The sequence below is a fragment of the Ananas comosus genome, unplaced genomic scaffold, assembly GCF_001540865.1.
Source record: "Ananas comosus cultivar F153 unplaced genomic scaffold, ASM154086v1, whole genome shotgun sequence".
Classification (NCBI taxonomy): domain Eukaryota; kingdom Viridiplantae; phylum Streptophyta; class Magnoliopsida; order Poales; family Bromeliaceae; genus Ananas; species Ananas comosus.
In genome coordinates this window covers 4650-29035 of record NW_017893326.1, presented here as the reverse complement: position 1 = coordinate 29035, position 24386 = coordinate 4650, and the positions used below count along the sequence as shown (strand labels likewise).

General features: G+C 44.4%; 1 non-coding gene across 1 annotated transcript; it reads right to left on the bottom strand.

Moving 5' to 3' along the window:
• Nucleotides 1–23964: 23964 nt before the first annotated feature.
• On the bottom strand, nt 23965–24047 carry TRNAY-GUA. The gene has a single exon. It is a non-coding gene; the product is annotated as a tRNA-Tyr (tRNA).
• Between the last annotated feature and the right edge of the window lie 339 nt (nt 24048–24386).

Here is a 24386-nt window from a genome sequence, read left to right as displayed (position 1 = left end):
AAGGGAAAAAGCCCATCTTTGAACTACTCGAAGAGCCCGTTGAGTCCATTCGCTCTTAATTCCATTCTATATATATAATAATAATATGATTTGGGCCAGGATATTTAGTGAACTAATCTAGTCCAATCCCAACCTGTTCTAGATATTCTGTTCTGTAGGTGGAGCCAGTTGAGGAGGGAGGAGTCAGCACTTCCCAAGATGATGTGATGGGTGAGGCCAATTCACGTGGCCTAGTCTCTGCAAAGCAGCAAACACAGCCCACTCCGCCCAATATCAAGCAAACGTCATGTCCAAGCCGAAAGACCTCTCAAAAGTAGGTCCAGGGCCAGAAAAGTAGTCCAATCGTTTGGCTTTGGCCTTGGTATCCAAGGAACATCACGTGGATGCGAGGGTGGGTTCCTCAGTAACCCTGGTCAAGTCCAGCTCATCAACAACATCTTCTTCCTCCCTCTCTGTCGTTCCCACAGGTAACCCTAACACAGCCCCATCTCATGGAAAACAACCAACTCCATTTTAAGAATCTTTTCTTCCCGCGCCCCCATTTCTCATACCGGACCTGCCTCCCTACTGAGACATTTGTTTTTTACCTCCGGAGGGAGACGGTGTTCTTCAACATGGAAAGACCATCTTTCCGCCCTCCCTTATCTACCCGGATCAGAGAATAGACGAAATACAGGTCTGGTTCCACTCAATATGGTTAGCGTCCCAGAACAGGAGGGCCCCCACAACCTCTTACCGACTGTCTCCTCAGGAGAAGGACAGACTTTAGATTTTAGGCAGTCAGACACCACCATGTTCAGTCAGGCCTAAAGTGGCTACGGACCCTGGATTTCCCAATCTTTCTACTAGAGCTTTTGCCATGAAGATACTCTTGTTTGTTACATCTTAGAGGTGCTGGAAAGCTGGATATTGGTTCGTTTAATGGCTTTTACGGAGGTATTTTGTTATTATGGCGTGATGACTTGGACACCTCTCTTTCTACTCCTCAACATATTGAAGTTTTTGTCAAAAGAATTGCTGATGAGGATTGGATGTTCACGGCACTTTACTTTATGCGCAGCGCATCCTAATCCTCAAATTCTAAGACTACTCTGGGAAGATATGAAGAAAATGGCTGATAATCATAGTCTTCCATGCTTGGTGGCTGGCGAGTTCAATGAGGTTATCTCTTCAAATAAAAAAAGGGGAAGTTCGTCAGTTCCTCAGAGAAGATGCGCGGAGTTTAATGATGTCATCTCTTATTGCGGATGGATAGATTTTGCTTTGTCGGGACCTGCTTACACTTCTATCGGTTAATTCGAACAACCAGTCCATGCCCTGGGCCAGGACATTTCCTTTCGTCACTTCCATTCGATGAAGAGCTTTTGTCAGCAGTAATTTCACCAGTGATGGCCTTAGCAACTTCAAATCACATCTCTTTCTAGGATAGAGGGCAATCCTTTGGCAAAGCATCAATATGACGAAGAAAATATTTTTCCTTTGAAAACAAAAAGAGGGTAAACGTATCTAATCTTTCGTTAGAACCAAATGTTGATTGCAAAAGGGCCTTATCTGATGGGTCATCTACTTCTTTTGCTTTGATCGGCAGAAGGAATGCCACTCCGTCATAGAGGGAAACTGCCTGTGTCCGGCGAGCAGATCGACAAGTTCGAAACTGTGGCCTATCTATCTTTTAAGGATCAAATTCATACGCTGCCCTTGCTTGTCAAACTCACTTTAGTCATCGTGAAAGTAGATTCAAAGGCCAGATTATCGACCTCCGTCTTTTCAGTGCGACGCGAATTCTGATTGATTCACTTGCTTGCTTTGTGATTGATGACAAAAGCAATGGGAGGAGGACTTGGGAGGAGATCCGGCCTCGGGCGGTCCTATAACATTCGGCTAAGCCAGGAGGCCGCGCCTAGCATTTAGATCGTGGTTTACAATCATAGCTTCCACACCTATTCATTTTGGATCATTTACCATATAAAGAAAGATAAAGAGTCAAAGAAAAGATGGTGATTCAAGTCAAGATTTCTCTGATACCCGATGTCAAATCAAAAAATAAAAAGAGGCGAAAGATACCACAGCAATGTCGTATCAGACTACTTGTCTCCTTGTAGTTGGATCTCCAAGTTTTTGGAATGCTCTAAATTCCACTTGAGCATCCAAATCTGGATCAATACCAGCAAAAACATCTCTGAACAAGGTTCTAGCGCCATGCCAAATGTGCCCGAAAAAGAAGAGCAAACAGTATATTCTGAGCCCTTTTCATGTGCAGGGGATTCTGTTCCTATTCGTCTACTATGTGATGTCATGTCACTTCCGACATCAGTTCCGCTATCGGCAGCATTCACAGCAGATTCTCTAGCTGCCTAAGAGTTCTTTCTGTCTCGCCTGCGAATCCTTATCCTCAAAATAGCGTATTCGTGGTATTCTCTTCCCAACAGCTTATTCTATTCCGAATTCCTACTCAATGTAGTGCACTCGCTCGCCTTCGGGTGAGGGAAGAGTTCGTCGCTAAATCAATTGCAAAATCACTTCCTTCCCCACGCCCATGTGCAAGAAGCTCCTTAACAACCGATTTTCTAGTGTCAGTTGCGGATGAAATTGTCTTCCGATTTATTTCATCTGCACCTTCCTCTACTATTGATTAACGTGTGAAAACTGCTTATTATTCTATCATTTGTCCTGAAGACAGCTTATTCTCATACTAAATAAAGCACCGGTTATTCCACATCACCAGTCAAGGAAGAAGGGAAAGCTGATTGGATAGCTGCGGTTGCGTCGTTCTTTCAAACAGTCTATTCCTAATTTCTACTCCGCCTCTTTCTCTTTGCACTCACTCCCGTCAAGGCTTAATTGCGAGGAAGATGAATATGAATAGTTAACCACTAGCTCCAGTCCCAGTACCCCATCTCTCATTGCCGGCATTCCTCCATCAAACCTTCTTGCAAAGAGAAAGAGAGCACCGGATGAAATAGCAATTGTCCTTTCCTCTCCCCTTAGACCCCCCGAAAGAGGAAAGAGAAAAGATCCCCTCACGAGATGGGATGGCATGACCTTCTTTGGGTGGTTCCTCCTTTAAGGAGGGTGCCTAGCACGGCATATTAAAGGCACCGGCTCAACAATAGAAATCCCTGCAGTGAAGTCACCCGGGTTCCATTCACTCTTCTTTCAGCTCAGCTCTTGTGAAATGGTCTCTGTGGTTCGCTTTCCCTTGTGACTATGCTTTCTGTGGTGAACTTTTGCCGACTCTTCACTCTTGCTTTCGTGGGAACAAGAATAGCTATGGTTGAAGAAGCTGTGAACTCTTCTTTCTTCTCTCACCTGTAGGCGAGTGGGTGACCCATAGTCTTCTCCGCTCCTTAATATCCCCCCTTGGGGGGAAGCTTCCCAGGTAGGATTTGAACCTACGACTAGTCAGTTAACAGCTGACCGCTCTACCACCCACCGAGCTACTGGGATAGGCTAAAGGCATTGGTTTGCTAAATCGACGCACAATCTTCTTCTATCATGGGCTGAACCCCATAGAATCTTGCTTTTCTAAAAAAAAGTGCTAGAAGATAACCATGGCGGCTACCAAACGAACAAAACGCGAAGATGACACTACTGAACGATCAAACCTCTTTCCACTATCTAACCCGAATCTTTCTCGATAAACGTTACTACCCCGTCTTCGTTAACAACGAACTTCTAACCCCCAAAAACAAGGAACTGGAGCGCTCCCTCTGCCAATGCAGATGACTTTCCCCGAAAGGCCCAGCTCTTTCAAGAGATTTTCGATCTCCTCGAAAGAAAGTTTTTCTTCTTTATTGCTCAGGGGAAAAGTCACAAAAATGGCATTTCTATATCGTGCATAGCGAAAACGGGGGAAGCTGTTAATGAATGCTCGGTCAAACTCATCCAGATACAAATTGAGCAAGACGCTGGTGAGAAGGCCTGCAGACGGTATCCCAACCTCCGCCGACCAATCTCTCCCATCCTCATCTATAATAGGCAATTCCATAAATGAAGAAACCAACCGGATTTGTCGCTCAACAAAGGCTAACGCTTCGCCAAGAGGCGGTGTCGCGGAAGTGTATTCAACGACCATGTTAAAAAAAAAAGTAAAAAAGCCTTTCTACCTTGCTCCGGTCAACCACCTCCGCATAAAAATCTCCAAGCCCTTTTCCTTTTCTCAACCCAAACGATTTTTCAATAAAAACCGACGCACCATTGCTTCCTTTTTCATCGACGATCGGCCTAGCCCTGACTTTGTATTCCGTCATCCTTCCTATGTAAGGGTAAGGGTATTAATTCAGGCATATTCCCATGATAATGAGATCAGGCCATCCATATCAGAGGCCAATTTGCTACCTAGCTTAATCCCATAAGTCATTGGCATATTTACTACCAGTACAGAAGTCATTATCTTCTTTTTAGGGATGTGTGCTAAGTTGTCTCACTCGCTTTGAGAAATGATGTGCGCTACACCGCTAGCCTTCTTCCATACGGCCATCGGAATATCAGCTTACCAGGGCAGATGCCCCTTTCTTCTTTTAAGCTTAATAAGATTCTGGATTTGGAACTACAGTCTTAGCCCTAGCGGAGACTTAAGACTTTAGATTTGAACAAGAAACTACGTCCCCATCGGCTTTAGGAAGGGCCTTAGCCTTAGCTCCAAGATCTCAGTTTGCACCAGGAGCCGATTGCTCTTAAGGAGAAACCGATGGAACATAGTAGTACATTTTTCTCTCCCGATCTGGTTTCGGTTAAGTAATCTGTCTATCCATCAGGTTAGGTTTCGACCTAAGCATGTAAGGGCTTCCTCGTAGGCCTCGCAGCATTGATTTCTTCTTTTCATTTCATTCTCAGAACAATCTCCAGAAAGACTTAACGCCAACCAAATAGGAAGCTTAATCCAATCCTCATCCTCAACTTCGGAACGGGCTCGAGAGCTTCAATCAGACTTAGGGAGCGGGGAAAGCAGCAGAAGGGCGGTCTCCGGCTTAGGCGTCAGACATGATTCTTTCTTCACCCACGAAATATCCTAATCTTTCTTTCCTACAGCTCTTGGAATCGAAACTCTTCCTTTCTTTCTGCGCCCAGCCACATTGCATTCGCCAATACTATGCTAAAGGTCCTTGATGGACAAGAATGCCAATTAGACTCAAAATATGCGAGAGTCTTCACCAAAAAGAGAAATGTGCCCATGATCGTAGTAGCTAATCAGCTGCCCGGATCCCTAAGAAATACAGGACCCATTAGAGAGAGGTTTATGAGGTTGAGGTTCTTCTCCAATAGGCCAAATCTAGAGGAAGAGAGGGTCATAGCTACTTTATATAAATGCTTTCGAAGACAAATAGAGCAAAGCCAAGAGCAGCAGGCATTAAGCATAAGCTAAAAGAGCCCCTTTCCCTGGTAGTTCTCTCATCGAATTTTTCCTATTTTCTGACACATCCTGGAAGTTGGAATGGAACAAATGTCTGTGTGCGAAAGCTCCTTGTTGATAGTATGCTCGCTAACTTCTATCAGAAAGTACTATTCTCAAGAGGGGAATTCCCTTGATCAACGGCCAACCACTTGCAATTTCAGTAGGAGATGAAATCCAAAAGACCTTTCTTAGCGTGTAGTAGATTGGTCCGAGTGCGTGATATGCCAGTCGAGAAGAAATCCCATCAATAGATTGAACGGTAGATAAAGGATCAGAGGATGAGAGGGAAGTGGGTAGAATACTGAATATGAGACTTAGCCCACTAGAAAAAAGAAAAGCTTTTACCAGGCATGAATAGGAAAGTGAGTCTCCTGAGGGCTTATTCCTTTTTTCTTTTTGAATAAAATACCGGAGATTGACTGCTATTCCCACTCGGAAAGCATGAAAATAGGCAAGGGCTCTCTCTTGCAAGTAATCCATCTCGTAAACAGCTATCCCTTACTGAGCGCTCTGTGGGATAATTATTTTCATAGAGATTTTTCTTAACTACCGTTAACCTGTGCTTCTTTTCTTATAGGACAGAAAGCTAGAATGAAAGTGAAGGGGAGAGAAAGAGATAGCATCTAACTGGTTTCTTGGTAATCGCCTTCAATCGATTCTTTCATTCCTTTCTACTTTCTTTACTCTCGTTAATGCCATCCTACAATTTAGCCAAGCAGACTTACTTGACATGAGATTTAGGCCTTTTCAGATTCGATAATCCTGTGCTATTCCTTGCTTCTTCCATTGCTTGCCCTTATTAGTTCCCATCTTTCATTTCCAAAGTCCAAAGACTGCTTAGACTTAGATAGGAACTTAGTTACTCGACTGAAAGGGAAAGGTAAGAGCTACGTTTCCTTTTCGAAAGGTGGAGAGGACGGGAAGTGTCGGTCTGCTTTGATAGAAGCAGGAGTGAAAGCAGCTGGTCCTTTAGGTATGAAGTCACTGGTTCTTTATAAGCAGGGGTGGGAGTTGGATGGCTGAACTATCCAAGAGTCCCAGCCTCGGTCTAACTCACCTCCGAGCACTTGTAGCAATAGCAAGATAAGAAGGCTTGATATGACTACCATGCAACCCATGAAGTGAAGGCGGGGCTTTCGATGCCATTGATCCTTATCCTTTGACTGATTGGGCAATTGGAAGCCCTTAAGCCAGCTGTGCCATTTTAGATTGATTGGGTCTTGCGTCATTCATCTTTTTGAAAAAGATGCATATTTATTTTTCCGTTCTTCTTTATCTTTACAATGGGGACTGTCTTTGACAGCCCTTCCCGCCTTTTTTTATTGAATCCATCCCTTTCCTTTCTTCTTCCCATACTCTAAAAAAGAAGGCTAGGAAGAAGAAAAGGCGGAACCTTTTTTAGTTCCGTTGAGTTGAGAGCGTCTTTTTTATTTTTCTAGTCAGAGTTCAATTACGATATTGGACTGGGCCCCCTTCGCATGACCTAGAAACTAAAACTACAAAAAATCAGTCCGTGCGTGCTACTAAAATAAAAGGCCTCTATAAACTCCTCTCTCAGGAATGAAAAAAGGATTTCCCATGTGGACGGGGTACCGTGACGTGGATAGGTCCGTTCAACCATCCATGTGTTCCGACGCTTTGGTGAGAGGTATGGCTTGCCAAGGTTGGGGGCAAGAAACTCAAGTAATTACGTATTTGAACACGAGTCTTGATTCAGCCTTATACGGAAATGGCAATTCTCCCAGGTTAGTCTGCTCCGGTCCGGAGGAACTATCCGATACAACAGACGCATTCCAATCTGAACCAAGAGATTCCTTTTATCCTGAAGCCGCATCTCTAATCCCCAAGACGCAGAAAGAGATACCGATCCTCCATCGGCGGAATCCAACCGAATTAAAGAATAATCAATCTTGAAAATAAGCACCCCAATCCCCATACGAATCGGCAGACGCCTAACCAACGGATCCCGTTTCTCTCGAACCAACATATCAAGTTTCTCCCGAAAAAACAGATCCTGCTCTTTCTAACGAATCTTAAGCAAATAGGGCTTTTGGCTTGGCTCGGTTAACATTCATTACTAGTTCCGTCCCTAAAGAAGAAGTATAATGGGAAGAGGGCGAAGCTCAGCTCGCGTACTTCGGTTCGGTTACCTCTCGGGCAAGGTCTGGTCGAGGGGATAAAACACATGCATGGTCAACAAGCGTGGTCATAAGCAAAGCTTAGTCCATGTTTTCGTAGCCGTCGGTATATGGTATATAATAAGCTAGTAAGTAAGGTGGAGGACAGGTGGCTCGGTGCTCATGGTTATCGCTCGGCTCACTCATATCATAGGTTATTTGGAGTCCGGATTGTAAGGATTTCGAGCTAGCTCCCAATCATGCCTTCCCAGATAAAGATGCATTCTGTGTTGTTCTGGTCCAGAAGAAGAAGTTTCGCCCAATCTTTTGATAGTATGTCAGCACCCTCGATCAACAATGCCACATCCGAGATTCCTTTTGAGACAGACATCATAGGCGCATGGCGCATCTGCAACATCTCTGGGATTGAAACCGAAAAGAAAAGCGAAGCGAGGGAACGAGACTCGAAAGGAAAGAGGAAGATGATAGAGTAGAACTAGACCTCCTTATACCGTTCGTTCCCTAGTAGTGCACTAAATAAAGTAGGGTTAACTCAATATGAAAGGGTCGAAGCGCTATAAAAAGATACTAAAGTCGAATATTCGCATCTTACCTTTCCTGGTAACATTCTTGATTTAGAATATGGATTTGGATAATCGTATTACCCCTTCTTTATTCATTCTTCACTATCTGGCTATAAAGAAAGAAAAAAGAGAATTTGAAAAGTTAGCTCATCTGGTAGCTCGCATTCCCTTCATCTTGATATCGACTATGACATTAAAAAAGCATTGAGCGGTGAAGCTTTCACATATTCTGATGAAATACACTCTGGGAAAAGGTCCCGGTCCCATGCTGCTTGCGTCCGCTAGCTGACGACGTTTTCATGCTCCTGTTCCGCGGTTGGCCGAATAACCTTAAGGATGGTTAGCCATACCTACCTAGGGGATTGTTTCCTCGGGAGCCTTGATCTTTCCCTTTCACTCTTATCATCAGAGTTTTTTCTTTCTTGATTCTCCTACTTACTTCTCTTTCCCTAGGCTATTCTTGCTTGTCTAGTAAACTATTTTATTAAAACTTTTCTCCCCTTCACCTCTTCGCTACGCACCTAAGAACATCTTTTTTTGAATGCTAAAATAAAAACGAAAATCCCAATAGAAATAGATAGGCATACTCTTTTGTAAAAGTGAAAAATCTTGTTTTCCAAGAATACACATCCAGACTTGATGAACTCTATATCTTCTTATCTTCACATTTCTCACACTAACAACCTTAGTAAATACAAGGGGTTTCCTTTATGCCATGGAAAGTTAAACAGGGCAGACTTGAAATACCTCATCGACAAGATCAGATCAAAGTTGGCAGGCTGGAAAGCACGTTTCCTTACCCTCGCAGGAAGGGCAAGACTCATTCAATCCGTACTCTCTTCCATCCCTACTCACCTTATGCAAGACATAGCTCTGCCTGTGTCCTTCTGTAAAGCTCTCGACCAGCACTCCAAGAGATTTTTATGGACCCGATAAAAACAAACTTTATCTAATCAATTGGGACACAGTTACCCTCCCAAAAACGAAAGGGGGCTGGGTATTACCAAATCTCTCCTTCGCAAGCACTCCATCTGCGCCACCCCTTAAGTTGAGATTTCTCTCTCAACCACAATCACTCTGGGCACAAGTCTTGGCCCATAAATACCTGCCAAAAACTTGGATCCTGAGAAAGATCCCCCACTACAAAACATCAAAGCCTTCCTTAGTGTGGAAGTCCTTACTCAAAGGCTGGCAACTCTGTTCTCAAGGGCTGAAATGGACTGTAGAGACGGGAAACAAAATCAACCTATGGTTTTATACATGCTTTGATATTGGGCCTTTAAGACACATTCTTCATGTCCCATTACAGAAGGAGGAGGATCAGTATCTCCAATCCTGCAATCCAGCCTGCTTTCTCGCTATACCTTCAGGGGCTTAGGCCTGATATTAGCTTGGGGATGGCCGACCGAAGTGAAGCGATGTTCAATTCCGAGCTCAGAGCATAAGCAAATGAAGAGTGCATTATCAAACACCATTGTATTCCTCACTCATGGCTTGAGGAAAATGAGCATGTTTGATAGCTTCAGAGAAGCACGTAGGAGTGGCAGAGGATAGGGGAGTATAAGACGAGGAATGTTGTTTTGAGAATAGGTCTGCTCCCGCAGTCAGGATTGCGACTTTTTAGGTTTCCAATAAAAGGTATACGTCAAAATCTGATTTGCTTTACCCGGACTATACCCCTATATGTATTCTACTCGTATCGTAGCATGAGAACCTCTCGGAAGTCCTTTTTGATCTAAATCTTTAATCCCGGGCTAATTTATTCAAAAACTCTATCTGTCAATGGGGAGATCCGATGACAGACTCCATGGATCGAGCCTTTTCCTTTCTCCTACTATTAAAGTGGGGTGCTTGGGCTCACATTGAACACTGCGGATCGCTTAGCATCGGGCTGATTTACTTCACTGACAAAGAAAGAGAGGGTGGTCGGCATCAGCGATCTCATCGTGAGAGTCCCCGGACGAAGGTGAGACCAACCTTATTATGATTAGCGAAGTCCTTTCCAAGTCCTTTCATTTAATTCCATAAAACCTTACTAAAAAGAGTAAGCAAGCGCTAGGCCCCTCAACAACTGGATCAAATAGGGGATTACTAGAAAAGCCCCATCAACTATTGTTTTCCTGCCCACAGATCCGCCGAGCCAGCCTTTTTAGGTTCTTTTGCGGAATAAGGGCTGGTGCTATAATATGCCAGATGTCGGTGAAAGGAAGGGAATGAAGGATGGCATGAAGACAATAAACTGCCATTTCCCCTAGTAGGAGTCTTAGTATGAAATAGAAAAGGAATGGCTGCCTTTGCTAAAGAGGCGGATTCCTGACTGGGGCATTAAAAGAAGACTTGAAAGCCGCTTTAGAATCAAGAAATTTTTTCTATGGTGGAAAGCATCGAATCCTCTCTTTTCACGAATCCGCAGCAATAAGACGCAGATGTTTTCATGAAGAATAGGCTCTTAGAGTGAGTGGCATTACCGGACGTGAAGAAGAATTAGATATCCAGGCTCGATACCGACTCTTTCTCGAGGAGTGGGAAGAGCTGATTCTATTCCGAATTCCTAAGCCTAATAGATAGTATGAGTTCGTCACTTCCGAATTACCGGCTGTAGGAGTGGAAAGCAACTAGAAGAGGAGTAAGAGAGGAGCGCAGCCTTTACCTACGAGAAAAGCTTGAGTTGAATCAGCAGAGAGTTCAAGAAGATAAGAGCAGAGTCAACAAGACAAGTGTAATGTAAGTGTTCTTGGACATTTATAGGATAAAAAATAAGTCTCAACTTCCTTTGAACTTGAACTATATACTTCTGCTTCACTTACTCCGTCCGGGTAGGAAAAGTGCAAGAATCAGATAGAATAAGTGAATGAGGTGGAGGAAAAATCCCTGATCTCTTCATTCCCTGAGAACAAGGAATCAATAGCCGGACCAGAATGACGGATAGGACAGCTTTCCTATGAGTTCTTGGTTCTGTGAATTCCATTCCAAAAGATTGAAACTGATTCTATTCCCATCAGAGCATGAATCAAGATAGAGTGGAAGTGGATAGTTCCCACTCTGCGGGCCGGGTCTTTTTTCAGGGCGAAGGAAGTCATTCTTTGATTCGTTTTACACCCGTTATATTTTCTATTTTCCATTCTGGTTCGAATCCGAATTCTCTGATGGAATGGGAGAGTTTCAATAGAATAGCTTCTGGGAAAGCAAATAGGCGAGTTCCTCAAGACTAGTCTATTAAAAGAAAGGTTTTTTGTTATAGCTCTTATGAAGGTTCCCCTTTTTTTAAGGAGGGAATTCGTAGTTAGACCAGCGGCAAGACCAAGTAGCTAGAGCCAGTCATCAAAGGCTGGAAGAGCGGACAGAGGCATTGGGAGTTCAGCTCTCATTTTTCTTTTTCATTGTATTGTATAGTATTGAAAGTCTAAGGCTAGTGGTCTGAGTGAAACTTCCAAAAGTCTCTTTCTCTGCCTAGGACTAGTGCTTTTCTTTTGGAATTGGAAAGCTATTTTGATTTTTTCTTTTCAAATTGCTTACTGTGTAAGGGAAGTCGTGCCTAAGCTGGAGAAAGAATTTCATTCCAAAAGATAGGAGAAGTCGAAGTTCCAGTCTAAAAAGGTGCTCTCTCTCATTCCTAAATTGAACTCTTTTTTTAAGATTCAAAAAGATGAAAGGTTCCTAGCCCTTAGCTTATTCTTAAACTACATTGTTCGGGGTAGTCTTATTCACTTTCAATCGTTGTTCCACTGGCTACTGGCTAAATCCTATTTGAGAAGGATCCTAGACTTCTATGAGTATATATATGAGATGAGCGAAAGCAACTTTTCTAGGCATCTTCGACTTACCCGAAAACTCTACCTTTAAGGAGTGAACCTTAGGTAAAAGAACTCTCGGCTGAAGATTCCTGTCCTTTATCGGATTATGATGAAATGACTGGTCCGACCTCTTATCGCACACCGGATGAAGGGAAGGGATAGGATAGAATTTCCTTCTTTCCCGGAGAATGCTACATTCCTTTCAACTCGACTTTCTTAATGAATAAGGCTTTTAGCTCTTGTCTTGACCGCATCTTAACTGAAGCTAATTCCGAAGCTAGGATAAAGATAGTATAGGCAAGTTATCCTCGCATGGAAGCCTTGACTTCCACCCTTCTTACTTCCTAATGCTGATAGGAAAATCCTTATGATAGAATATAGAAAAGATCTCTATCTCTAAAAAAGTTCTAGAGCTGCTTGATTCTATATAGTAGAGTAGCTTAGCTCTCGAGATTCCCATTCCCTTATCTTATTCTTTGGTAAAAATAAAAAAGGATAAGGAATTCCATTCCCAGGACCAAGAACTGATAGAATAGAATGATTTCTTTCTTTCGAAGAAAACCCGAAGGAAATTTCCATAGCTTTAGGACGCCGGGAACTCCATTCCCGAATTGAAAGATTTGCTCCGACAGTAGGAAGAGTAGAGTATAAACTAAAGGCCAAAGCTAAAGCTCTCTCCCCCGGAAATTTTATATCTTTCGTGCAGTAGGAGAATATCAAGCTCTTGTTCCGAGTAGCTAGCTACATCCTAAACTAGAAAGAGGTTGAACCCTAATCTTTCCCTATCCCTGACCTGAGCAACAATAGAAAGAATACTAAAAAAAGGGCATAGGCATAGGGCTTCTTTCAAAGAGTCACTTTACCAGATGAGTATGAGGAAAAATCTTATCTTCTTTAGAATAGGCGGCTTTGGGACCTTCATTTCATGCCAGGAAGGGCAATTCAATTGGGAGTCGAATAGAATCAGTCCTAGCTGCCTTGAACTTGAAGAGATCAATAAAAAGAAGAGGGAATGAAGATGCTAGATCAATTCAATTCCAGTAAAGTAAGAGCGGTAACAGATGAAATAGCTAACAGGGCATTCTCTGCACCAGCTCATTCCGACTTCCCGGCCCTCTTCCCAACTGAAGCATAGGTATCACCCCTTGTTTTCCCATAAGATTAAGATACAGGTTCCATTCCCTTTAATGACTTTTCATGGAGAAAGAGTGGTCGGCTTGCCTTTTTTCTCGACCCTATTATCTTATCGTCTTTGTTTTGTCGACTGTTCCCGCATCCCCATCCCAATGCCTGGGAAAGAAATACAGAAAAAACATTCGTTCCCCTGGGCAAGGGGAGTTCATTCAGTCCTGATGGCATGCATGGGTAGTCCTCGTCGTGAGGAAATCCTATAGTAGCAACACAACAACTAAATGAACAGATCCAGTCTCTTTCGAAACAAGGTATCCCGAAGTAGATCTCCATGTGAATAGTAAGCCAAATCAGAAGCCTGCGCCGAATCTTCATTCATCAGAGTTTCCCCGCGTCTGGTCTGGAGACGTCTAAAAGGAATAGAAATAAAAGAACATTCCCTGCTCCAGACCATAAGAAAAAGATAGCTTGGATCGGAACGCTAGTATTAGCGCTAGCGGACTACCGGTGTTACTTACTTTTCCGAGCTACTTTTGAACAGAGGGCCATTGCATTTTGCTTCCCTAAAAAAGGTATTCATCTCAACTAGGGACTTATGCCACTTTCGCCATAAGCAGCCGTTCGCTCAAGCAAAGCAATGGAGTTTTCGAGACTTCACTAAGCGAAGCGTTTCGGTAGTGCTTAACGCAAGGAAAGAAAGATTACGAAAAAAACCTGCTTCATTCGATTACACACGAGCTTCCTTAGAAGTCACGAACTCCCTCAGAATGAAAGCCATACCAATACACAGGAATTCTATCCTCTATATAGAAACCTTCGTAAAGCCGTAACAGCATCGATGCGCCCTAAAGGGGCAGCCTAAGTAACAAGGAAGAGAGAAGCAATGAAGCACCTAATTGAATTGGGATTAAGCTACTTTTGTGCACCCAATGTTTTATTTTTTATCATTTTGTCTGGAAAGTGGTTTCGCCTAGTAGGTATGACGTACATAGAACTCACTCTACTACTTTACTCCTCTTAAGGTGGGTTACCTAGTTTTCTTCATCGCCATGATAATTAGAGCTCTCGATACCACTTTTCAAACTAATTTGAAATGGGAAAATGAGTTTCATCCATCACATGAAAGAAAAGATCAGACTCGGCACACGGATCCAAACCTGTCCCTCAAGATGTAGAAGTTAGAGTGAGCTCTGTCATCTGTTGATAGATTCTTTTCCTTCGGCAGCAAGAGTCCTTTTTTTACTTAAAGTTTAGTCATCAATAAGGAGACAACTTCCTTTGCTTCCTACTCGACTTTGGCTGCTTAGCTTATGCTTCCTCTCAACTTACTGTAGGTAGCTAAGCCTGTCTTATTTATTCACGAATTGACATTTCAATACAATAGAATAGGTTTATTGTATTCTCTTTATTGAATCATTTTAATAATAAAAAAGCTATTCGACGACTGCATCATATAAACGAAATGATTCGCTCGTCGAAATGCGCCTATAATCTTCAATTGATGGACGACTTGGCCCTGTATAAAATACACCATTCACGCTTCAAATACATTGACTATGACTAATCACACCTTTCTGTGTAGCAGCATAATTGAATAGCGATCGTTATGAGCTTTCGACACCTATTTCCTGCCTGAAGGAAATGCATGAGCGAAAGACTCTTTCAGTTCCAATTCTTTATCTAGGCTAAAAATCCTTTCAAAATCCAAATCTTATTCTTACTTATCTTACTTCTTTTTATTTATACGCGGAAAGCTCTATATTCATAGATCGGTCGTTCCAGATGTGATGTTGCAAGCCGCCGATAAGCGCTCTGACGCGAGGCCTGTCTTTACTTTATATGAATGATTACGAGAAAGATCGAGCCCATTAGTCAGCTTTGCCCTTTTGATACGCTAAAGCATAGCAGCTCGAGAACTCACGAAAAAAAGATGCTACGTGACGCTTCATATGCTTTTACAAGGGGAAGGGTTTTTAAAAGAGTGGCTTTAGAGAAAAAGTCCTGTTCCGGTAGCAGGCGCTGTTGACTTCTAGGCGCAGGTGCTGTGAAAAATCTCAGGCAATAATACTCGAGGGCTCTTTGTCGTAGAAATCCTATCTCTCGGTTATGGGACTCGAGGGAGGTCGAAGTCAGGAAGCGTTTAGCGGGTTAGTCTTGCTTATTAGTTAAAGCAACCTCTACTATTTGTAAGGGCTTCTGTAAGGGCTTTCCCGCTGGTGACAAAACTTCTTTCGTCCATCTCCGTCTGTGAAAAGCATTGGCATTCTACTTCCTTCTCTTCCAAATCCCTATTAAAATAGCTTTAAAGACTGATTAAGGTGGCTTTCAGTTCCAGTCACTGTGGCTCTTGCTTGAGCCGGGAAGTACAGAAGGCACAGAGGTGAGAAGTGTTTAGATTATAGATACGAAGGTACGAAAAATAGACAGGTTTCCAGTAAGGCGAGTAAAAGAAGGTTAGACTTTGACATGACAAAAGAGAACGGTTTTCCTTTTAAAAGATTAGTAGAATAAATAGATATACGTGAAATGAGCCCTCTTCCTCCTTTCTTCCAATGGCCAATTCACCACTTCACTTACTTACTTCATACCGGCTTGGACAAGGAAAGTAGCACTAGAAAAGCAAATAGATAGAGTACAAGAGAGCACTAAATAGGTGTAGAGTGCGGAGTAGCGAAGGGGCTTTGCTGACGAAGCGAAGGCCTTTCGAAGGAGGCCCCCCCAATGAATCATTTTTTTGCTATACGAGCATAAACAATAACCATTTTGAATACCTGCTTGCTGGTCGAGGGAGAACTGGTTGGATTCATTTTAAAGGTATAAGATCATAAAAGAATCCAATAAAGGAGTCCGACTATAGAGTCAGGTTTTCCCTTCATTTTCCACGTAGGGAAGCATAAAAGGAAAGCGGTCCCTTACCTTGTGACCTCTATTTCCTTCCAATAATTGAACAAGGAAAAGAAAATAAAAAAAGAAGCTCGCACTCGGTAATAAGACTTGAACATGGATTCTTTCCCATCGACTGGACCTTTCACAGAGACCAAGGCCTGAACCTTCACCAGCTGACGTGCCTACTCGAATGAGTCTTTCATACAGTGTGCAGAGTGCTTGCTTCAGCTCCAGCTACTAAAGCCAACCAATAGACCTGTTCATACAACAATATTCCAACTCGTCTTCCTGCTCCAGTTCTTTCTTTATGCCTTCGTTCGTTCCTTTTCTCTTGACCAAGTTCTAGGCCTCTACGAACAGCAAGTAGCTCAATGACAAGTATGTCCGCTCGTGGTCTAGCTCTACTGAAAGGTGTCAACCATAAGCTGTAGGACTTTCTCAGAACCACACCAATACCTGCTCCATTATTGGGGAGGGAGCCATCTGTATTCATTTTGTCCCAGCCTTATTCCGCCCAAGAACACGAGCCATTAGTTGGGGATTCAGGCGTGAAGCTACAGCCCCAATTACCAGCCATAGACCTTTGTTTGCTGCCATCCTTGTCCTTTAATAAAAATCGTTACAGTCTAAACTAAGCGAGATTAACAAATCGCTTCACTTAATCAGGTCTACTTTTTTTTTTGGTACAACCACAAAAAAATATGTTCTTGTGACGTTATGTCTATATCTGCCTAATAGCGCAAGTGACTGCATTGCAGATGAGAACGGCAGAGAAATTGTTACCTTTAGTAGCAGGTAACAGGGTTTAACGTAAGATAATAAGTTGGCCTTCAATCTTCGACGAAAGCTAACTTTATTGCACTTCCAAACGTATCTTGTGTAGGGTAAAGAACAAGTGTTCGATGTCTTCAGCTCCCGACCAGCAAAGAACACATCGCGAAGTGATCTTTTCAGACCTTTCCGTCTTAGCAGGTCTTGGGTGAGAAGCTTGCCTATGACTGCCATCCGCAATAGGAGTATTTCGGTACATTCATGGGTGCCATATACTACTATTACACGGAATTTTGGGGTGTAGAACTCGACCAAGCGGAGGCGTTTGAGAACAGTCCATGTGAACACCTGGTAAAAACTAAATAACCCTAGGGGGGGAAGTGAAATATCTCTTATCCATGTCCAGACGTCCATAAGATCTGCCGATGTAGGAATAGGGAGGTTCCAAGCGCCATCTTGGTTGAGTGAACAGACCTTCATCTTTCTGCCAAGTCCCGAGTCATAGATAACCCGCTCACCAAAAAGGTCGAGTAGCCTGCCTTGGTCCAGCCAGATATCACTCCAAACATTGGTATCCGAACCATCTCCAATAAAGGTCTTTATGGATTCCTTCAACCGATCCCTGCAAGATAATATAGACCTCAAAATAAAAAATGTATTCCAAGAAAGATGAACATCCAAAAAGGAGTTCTTTCTAATATAGTGCTACTTAATACTACAGTCTACCCAAAGAGAAGGTTGGTTGGTGACGACTTTCCACCCCTCTTTCATCATGGCTGCCATACATATTGCAGTCTCAAATCCAATCGAAGGCCAAGACCACCCTCCGATTTAGGACGAGACGAAGAGACCGAAAATCTTCTTTTCAGTTCTTGTCCTGCCCAGAGAAAAGCGTTTGAAGATTCTATCAATGCATTTCATAGTGCGCTTAGACAATTCAAAGGCCGACGTCCAAAACGGAAACCGGTTAGAACCGACTTGATCAGTTCCAATCTCTCACTGTACGAAAGGGTCTTTGCCTTCCACCCAACAAGCTTGGCTTGGATTTTGTCCCATAGGGGCTGGCAGTGTGCAGAGGGGATGATGAGGGGGCAAAGCGGAAGAGAAAAAAGGTTTTTTATTTTTAGGTAAGCAACTCCTAACCCCAAGATACCCGAGATAAGTCAAGGGTCCAGGCCTTTCCTGAAAGAAAGACCCTGCTTTTGTGCCAACTAAGAGAGAGACCGGAGGCTGAAGCTAAATCCTCATCAAGTTCCAAGGCGGAATGGGGGCTAGGTAAAGAGCAGTAGATCAGATCATCGGCAAATAATTGTTGGGTAACTGGATTTTTCTCTCTTTGGAACATCAGGCGAATCTGACCATATGGGACGACTTTCTCATTAATGAGAATAGAGAGGCCTTCCATAGCGATGCAAAACTACAAGTAAAGAGATAGTGGATCTCCTTGCCGAATTCAATGACTGCTAGTGAAAAAGCCGAAAAGTGATCCATTGCACAAAACCGAGAAACTTGGGTTAGTAAGAAACTCCTTGATCCACATTATCCACTTCCTATTGAAGCCGAGGTCATCGAGGGCAAGTAGGAGAAACTCTCGATCAATCGCCGCCTTGTGAAGATCTATCGAAGCTTTAGTTTTTTCTATTACGTATGACTAATTCTAAACCTGAATGATCAATCTGTATGATCTTATGAAGAGCGAGAAGCTTGCTAACAAAAAAAGATGCCGCGGTCAAGACGAGCTTCAAAACTAGAGGGCGTGCGTTAGCACTCCAGCTTTTCAGCCTTTGTTGGGCCTGGTCCATTCTAGTCTATCTCGCTTGTTTTTAGCCTGAATGGTGAATGGCCCACCCTTTCTTTGAACCTTGTCAATGATCGAACTTACAGATATGAACTGAGTGCCATTTGATGAGTAAGATCGAACAAGGGAGAGGGATATGGAAAGGATGAAGTAATGAAAGAGGAAGTCATTGCTAGTAGTAACGACTTGTCACGATCCATTGGTTCATATAGAATCCATGTCCTAGGTCTATCAAAAAACATTCTTTTCGCTAAGCGTATATAATAAAATAGAGTGAAAGGGTCCACCCCGAAACCAAGGGGGTACTAACTAACAGCTGAGTCCTCTCCGAACCGCAGGAGATAGTTGCCCATCATACGGCTCACCAACTTCACTTGCCTCTAAGGAGGGCTCGCTCCGGGCAGGTTCGGATCACTTACAATACACGGCCCTACGAAGGGGTTAGGAGCTCAAGATGATTCTTTCTTTGTCGAGACGAAAAAGGAACCCATCTTTTCGACTGGAAAATGTGAGTCTGTTTTGTCCACTTTATTCATCCCCCTCTATCAAAATGATCAAAAAGGAAGGTACTTCTTATTCCCGTGTTTGATCTTTTCCATCTCTGCCCCGCTTCCATGTGGGCAGAGACCCCTGTAGAGAATGAAGAGGGGCCAAGGATCTTCCTCTCAAGAGTGCTTCTCGAGGCTCCACTCTCCCCCCTGAATAAGTAAGGCTCCGTTAGCCTGGGCTGAGATGGGGATAAGGAGTCAGGATTGAAGCCCCCAACGTTCTGCCAGACACTGGACAGGGGTAAGCTCTGTAAATGTGTAGAACCAAGTGTAGTGTGGTGTAGTAGTAGGCACTTCTAGGCCCCTTCCCGGCTACTGGATCACTCCAGTGCTTCGGGTACTACGGACCCTCTGCCATCCATTGCAGCAGAGCCGTTTCATGAGCGGGGGGGGGCTAAGCGCAGTTCTTTGAATCAAAGGTTGAATGAAATCGAAATCGATTCTTTTATAGATATCTGGATAGATGGATCTATCTTTCTATTCATATAGATTTTGCAATCAGCCCCAAATCCTTGATTTGGCCAGGAAACAAAGCACTGCTTTGGGCCCAGGAAGCGAAGGGAATGAGCTCTAAGCTTCTCCTCCACACTTCTTTATTTCTCCGTGCCCCTTCCGCATGCGCTTCGCGCGCCATTGGCGCTTTGCTCTCCTCTTATTTCTTCATTGGACGGTTCGGATGGACTTCGCCGTTCTTTCCCAACGAAAATGGAAAGGGCTGTATCACATCGAGATGTCGATTCGTTTTCCGCCCCAAATGAGATGGGGAATTAGTCACCTCTGTCCCTTCATCTTTCTGAATTGAATCGAGGCCCGGCACGGCTCGCGTCGTTCCAACAACCGACGGGGAGCACCTCAGTATACGATCGCGCGCAGTAACTGGGAGTCCTATTAGACCTAAGGCCAACTTCCATTCACCAAATCCAGGTTCATCTCGTGTAGTGATTGTGGACTCGTACAAGGATATGGAGTCGACGGTTGATGTATCAGACTCGACCCTGTCTTTCGTAGCATGCATTCCCATCTGTGTCGCAACTGATTCGGTAAGCTACGTGTCCGGTGCACGGAAAACTTCCTTCGGTCCCCCAACCTTACTCATGGCAACCTTCCGGCCGCCCAACGACCTATAACGCTAGTCACTACTCCCACTGGGGCTAGGAAGTAAGCCCCACAACCCAAAGCGGCGAAGAACAAATAGAATTTGCTACAAAAGCCGGCTAACGGGGGTATTCCTGCGTATGAGAACATCGTAATGGAGAAGGTCATAGCCGAAATAGGATTCGTTTTGGCTAGAGCGCCCAAATCCGCTATATATTTGACACGGGTTTGCCGTAATGCTGGAACTATGGCGAATGCATCTATCGTCATTGATGCATAAATAAATATACCAATTAGTAGTGATTGAATTCCTTCTATGGTTCCACATGAGAAACCAGTACGAATATAACCTACATGTCCAATCGAACTATGAGCTAGAGGTCTTTTGACTTTCGTTTGGGCCATGGCGGCCAGTGCTCCTAAGATCATAGAAGCAATGCTGCAGAAAAAGAAGATTTGTTGCAATGTACCTCCATAGGAAGCAACAATAGAAACACGTGACATATTTGCAGAAATAGAGATTTTAGGCGCAATAGAAAGGAATGCTGTCACCGGGGTGGGTGAACCCTCATAGATATCAGGTGCCCACATATATAGAGTCAAAAGATAGATTGAGTCCGAGGGAGAGGGGGGTTTTCTTCGGGGCTCGAGAGATTGAATAGATAGGGCCCCACAAGTTGTTAATTCGCCGCTGGGGAATTCACACAAAAGGGAACGAGGAATTCTCAACGAAAAAAGTGCTCTCTGAACCGAACGTGAAAGTTGTTTTCTATCAGACGGCTGTTCACGTAACTCCACTCTCGGCTTGGATTATATATCCATTTGGTCCGCTCTCGGCCATTCCACACGCTGCCTAGCAGAGACGTGGTTATCTGAAGAGGATTCTCTCTTTTGTAGTAGATGCCGAACCTGCTGCTCAGTGGGCGGGCGCAGCAGCTACATGGACCCCTTCCTTTATCTTGTTGCCAGCGCTTTCCCGGGCCGAGCCGGAATTCTTTATTCTAACTTGGCAGGCAAAGCCCGAAGGAAGGCTGCTATCCCCTCGGCCTTCTTCGTTTTCGATGAAAAACAAATCGACATCTCAATCTCCGAAAGCCTTTTCCTTACCCCGCCGCATCTCCCTCCCTTCGTCGAGCCTTTCCTTTAGTGGTTTGGGAAGCATTCCCTTATCTGAACGTCGGCAGGCATTCAGGAATTCCCCTTTTTTTGCCCCGGGGTTGTTTTGGTTTGAACATAGGCTCAAACATGATTGGAGGGGTCCTAGCTACGCCATGCGTTCAATACAAAAAAAAGGCCTCTTGGAAGCAGCAGGGATGACAAAAAGAGGGCGCTTTCCTGTGTTGCACTGAAAAAAGGACAAAGGAGAAGACGCTCTTCGACTTTCTTTCTTCCTCCCGCGCCCGCCTAAGCCCGGCCCGCGTTAGAGGGGAAGATTAGCAAAGCGGAAAAAGACAGAGGGAGGGGGAGCAGCATCTTATTCTCTTCGCGAGAACTTAACTTAAACTTAAGGATCGGAGAAGCATTCGGAAGGGGCGAGGCCTTCATTTCGTTGGCAGAAGCAGAAAGGATCCAGGGGCTTCGGGGAACCCAAAAACGAAGTCTGTTTACTTTTATATTAGATAGAAAGACAAGAGATAGATGATATATATTTTTAGGAAGAATATATACATCCCTTGACTAAAGATGTCTATGTATCTATTATTTAATCATCTCCCGATCGATTATCTTTTATTTTCTTTATCTAGTTCGCACTGCTCTTTCTCTCACAATTGCATCAAAGAAAATAGAGAGAGAGAGAGCAGATGGATCCTATCCCCTATATCGAACACTCATTCCTATATATTGATAGAAAGATCTTCGTCACGGACTTTGCCTTTGTTCCATTTTTCTATTATAGGAATTCCTCATATCCAAGGCAGCTTCCCACAAACACCCCACCCATACGACTATGTCGCCTTTTGAATCGACAGTTGATTGGGCTTCATAGCTACTTTCATTCAAAAGTAAACCGAATAGAATATTAGTCAATAGGCTTCTTTCAGTAGCAAACATCTTCATTTTTACCGGGCGTAGCGCACCTTTGGTACTTCAGTAGGGCAAGCAGTTTGATAGTGACTTCTTTCTTAGGGTAGGGCGACGAAGACTTCAATGACGGAAAGGTAAGAGGGTCGCCTTTGGAAGCGCCAGCGAAAGTTGTTGAAAGCCGGGAGAAAAAGCGAAAGCTTGCTCGAAACGGCCCCCTAACCCTCGGAAGCGAAGACGCAAAGCCTCACTTTTAAAAAGGAAGGAGTGAGCCTGACTGAATCCATCCATAAACCCGGAAAGGAAACGAAGTTCGTTCCCTTTCGTCAAGTGGGTAAGGTAGGCGAACCACTTAAGCTTTGCCTTAGACTGACGGAACAAAGCTAAGAAGTAGGCTGAATGGAAAAAGGAAAGGGACAAGGGCGGTCGTCGCTTGGCGCGAAGGCTGCTGGTTCGGTACGGTACTAAAGGTCCTCGGACTTCCAGGCGGTTTTTCTTTTGGGCAGCTGTGAACCCTTGGATCTCGCCAATACAGCCTCCTATGGTTTTCGTTACCGAGATATCTTTTCTTTTTTTTTTCCCAGGGATTTTTTGGGTAATCAGCTCCCATGCTGCAAACAGTCAAATCTGAACCGTTCTCGCTCTTCTTTCCTCGTGGGCAGGAAGCACACCAGCAGCGTGCGTTGCGTGATTCCACTGTGTTTTTTGCACTTGACTGGGTGGACAGTTGACCGGAAGATAACTTCGATTCGCCCGGCCAGCAGGCGGGCGGCGTGCTTATCTTGTGTGACAACACTACAGAGCGAGTAGCTCTTCTAGTCGGGCAGCTGTGTGACAACACTCCAGAGAAAGCGGCGCTTTTGTGTAACATGCTATGGTCTCAACGCCCTTACGAGGTAGTGATGAGTTTCACGCGCTCTAAGCCCGGCCCGCGCGCAGTTAGGAGGATTGGCCGCAATCTGAGCGGTACCACCCATCCTACCCTACTACCTATAGGGGGCCGTCCGTCCAACAGCCGCCCGAAGAGGAACTGCAGTGATCTTGAATAGGGATCCTACAGCGATAGATAGAATCCCCATAAAAATACCACTAGATGGAGCACCAGTGATTTCGTATCCGGTCAAAATCTTGGCTAATTGATCGAAGTGGGTAGCTCCAGTAGACCCATAGATCATGGAACAAATAGGGTGGGTAGGCCCAACCACCACACTACACGTATAGACGCGAACCCCCCTCCTTACCGTACGTGCGACTCTCACCGCATACGGCTCGCACAAAGACTCCAAAATCCATCCCGAGCTTTTTATTCCACCTCTCCTCTCCAATCCTCGATTAAACTTGCCTTCCCCAGCTTCAAAAAAAAGGGCTTAAACGGCTTGAGCCCTTGCTTGTTCTTGAGCGCGCAAGGCGCTCGGAACGCTGATTCTTGCTTCAAAACTCAAGGGCTAAAGCACTCCAGCTTCGAAGCTGGAGTTTGCAACTTCAAAACTACAGGGCGCGCGCCCTCCTGCAGGGTGGGCGCTTCCTTCGTCTATCGTATGTATCGCTTGGCTTCGTCCCGAACCAAGGAGGCATGAAGGCGGGCGCGTGCGTGTGCCGACTGCAGAGACTACAAGCCGACGCCGGAAGCGACTCGCTTCTATTCTCGTCTCGTTGGGATTGGATATAGATGGGGAATCTCTATAGATCGTCTTTTTTTGACAACCTCTCTAAAACGCATACGATACAATTTCACTTCACGGCACGGCCAAAAAAAAAGAGCTTCACTCGGTTGGCCCTCCTACGCTGACGCCTACTTTCTCTTCTCTTAAGTCTACAACAAGTGGGAGAGGCAGGATTCGAACCTACGTAGAAAACCTTCAACAGATTTACAGTCTGTCGCTTTTGACCACTCGGCCACTCTCCCCTTCCCGGGCCGACGCCCCCCGATCAGGGTTCCTGAATAAGAAGGATGGCGGCCTTCGTTCTTAAGTTAAGAAGATTGAAGGGAACTATTAGATTAGCTAGCGTTCCGGGAGAATAAATAAGGTCATTTAGTAAGTTCATAACAATTGCTGTAAAGCAAGGGGCAAAGCTTCTACGACAGCTTCCCCCTCATTGCCATCGTCGGCCTTCCCCAGCTCCCCTCCTTCGTCCCTTCTGGCTAAGCATCTTTCGGCGGAGGAAAGGAGGCGAGACCTCGCTTCTGGCGAAGCAGCGAGTTCATGAGCAAGTGAATGAACGAGCTGCGAGTGAAGTGCAACAG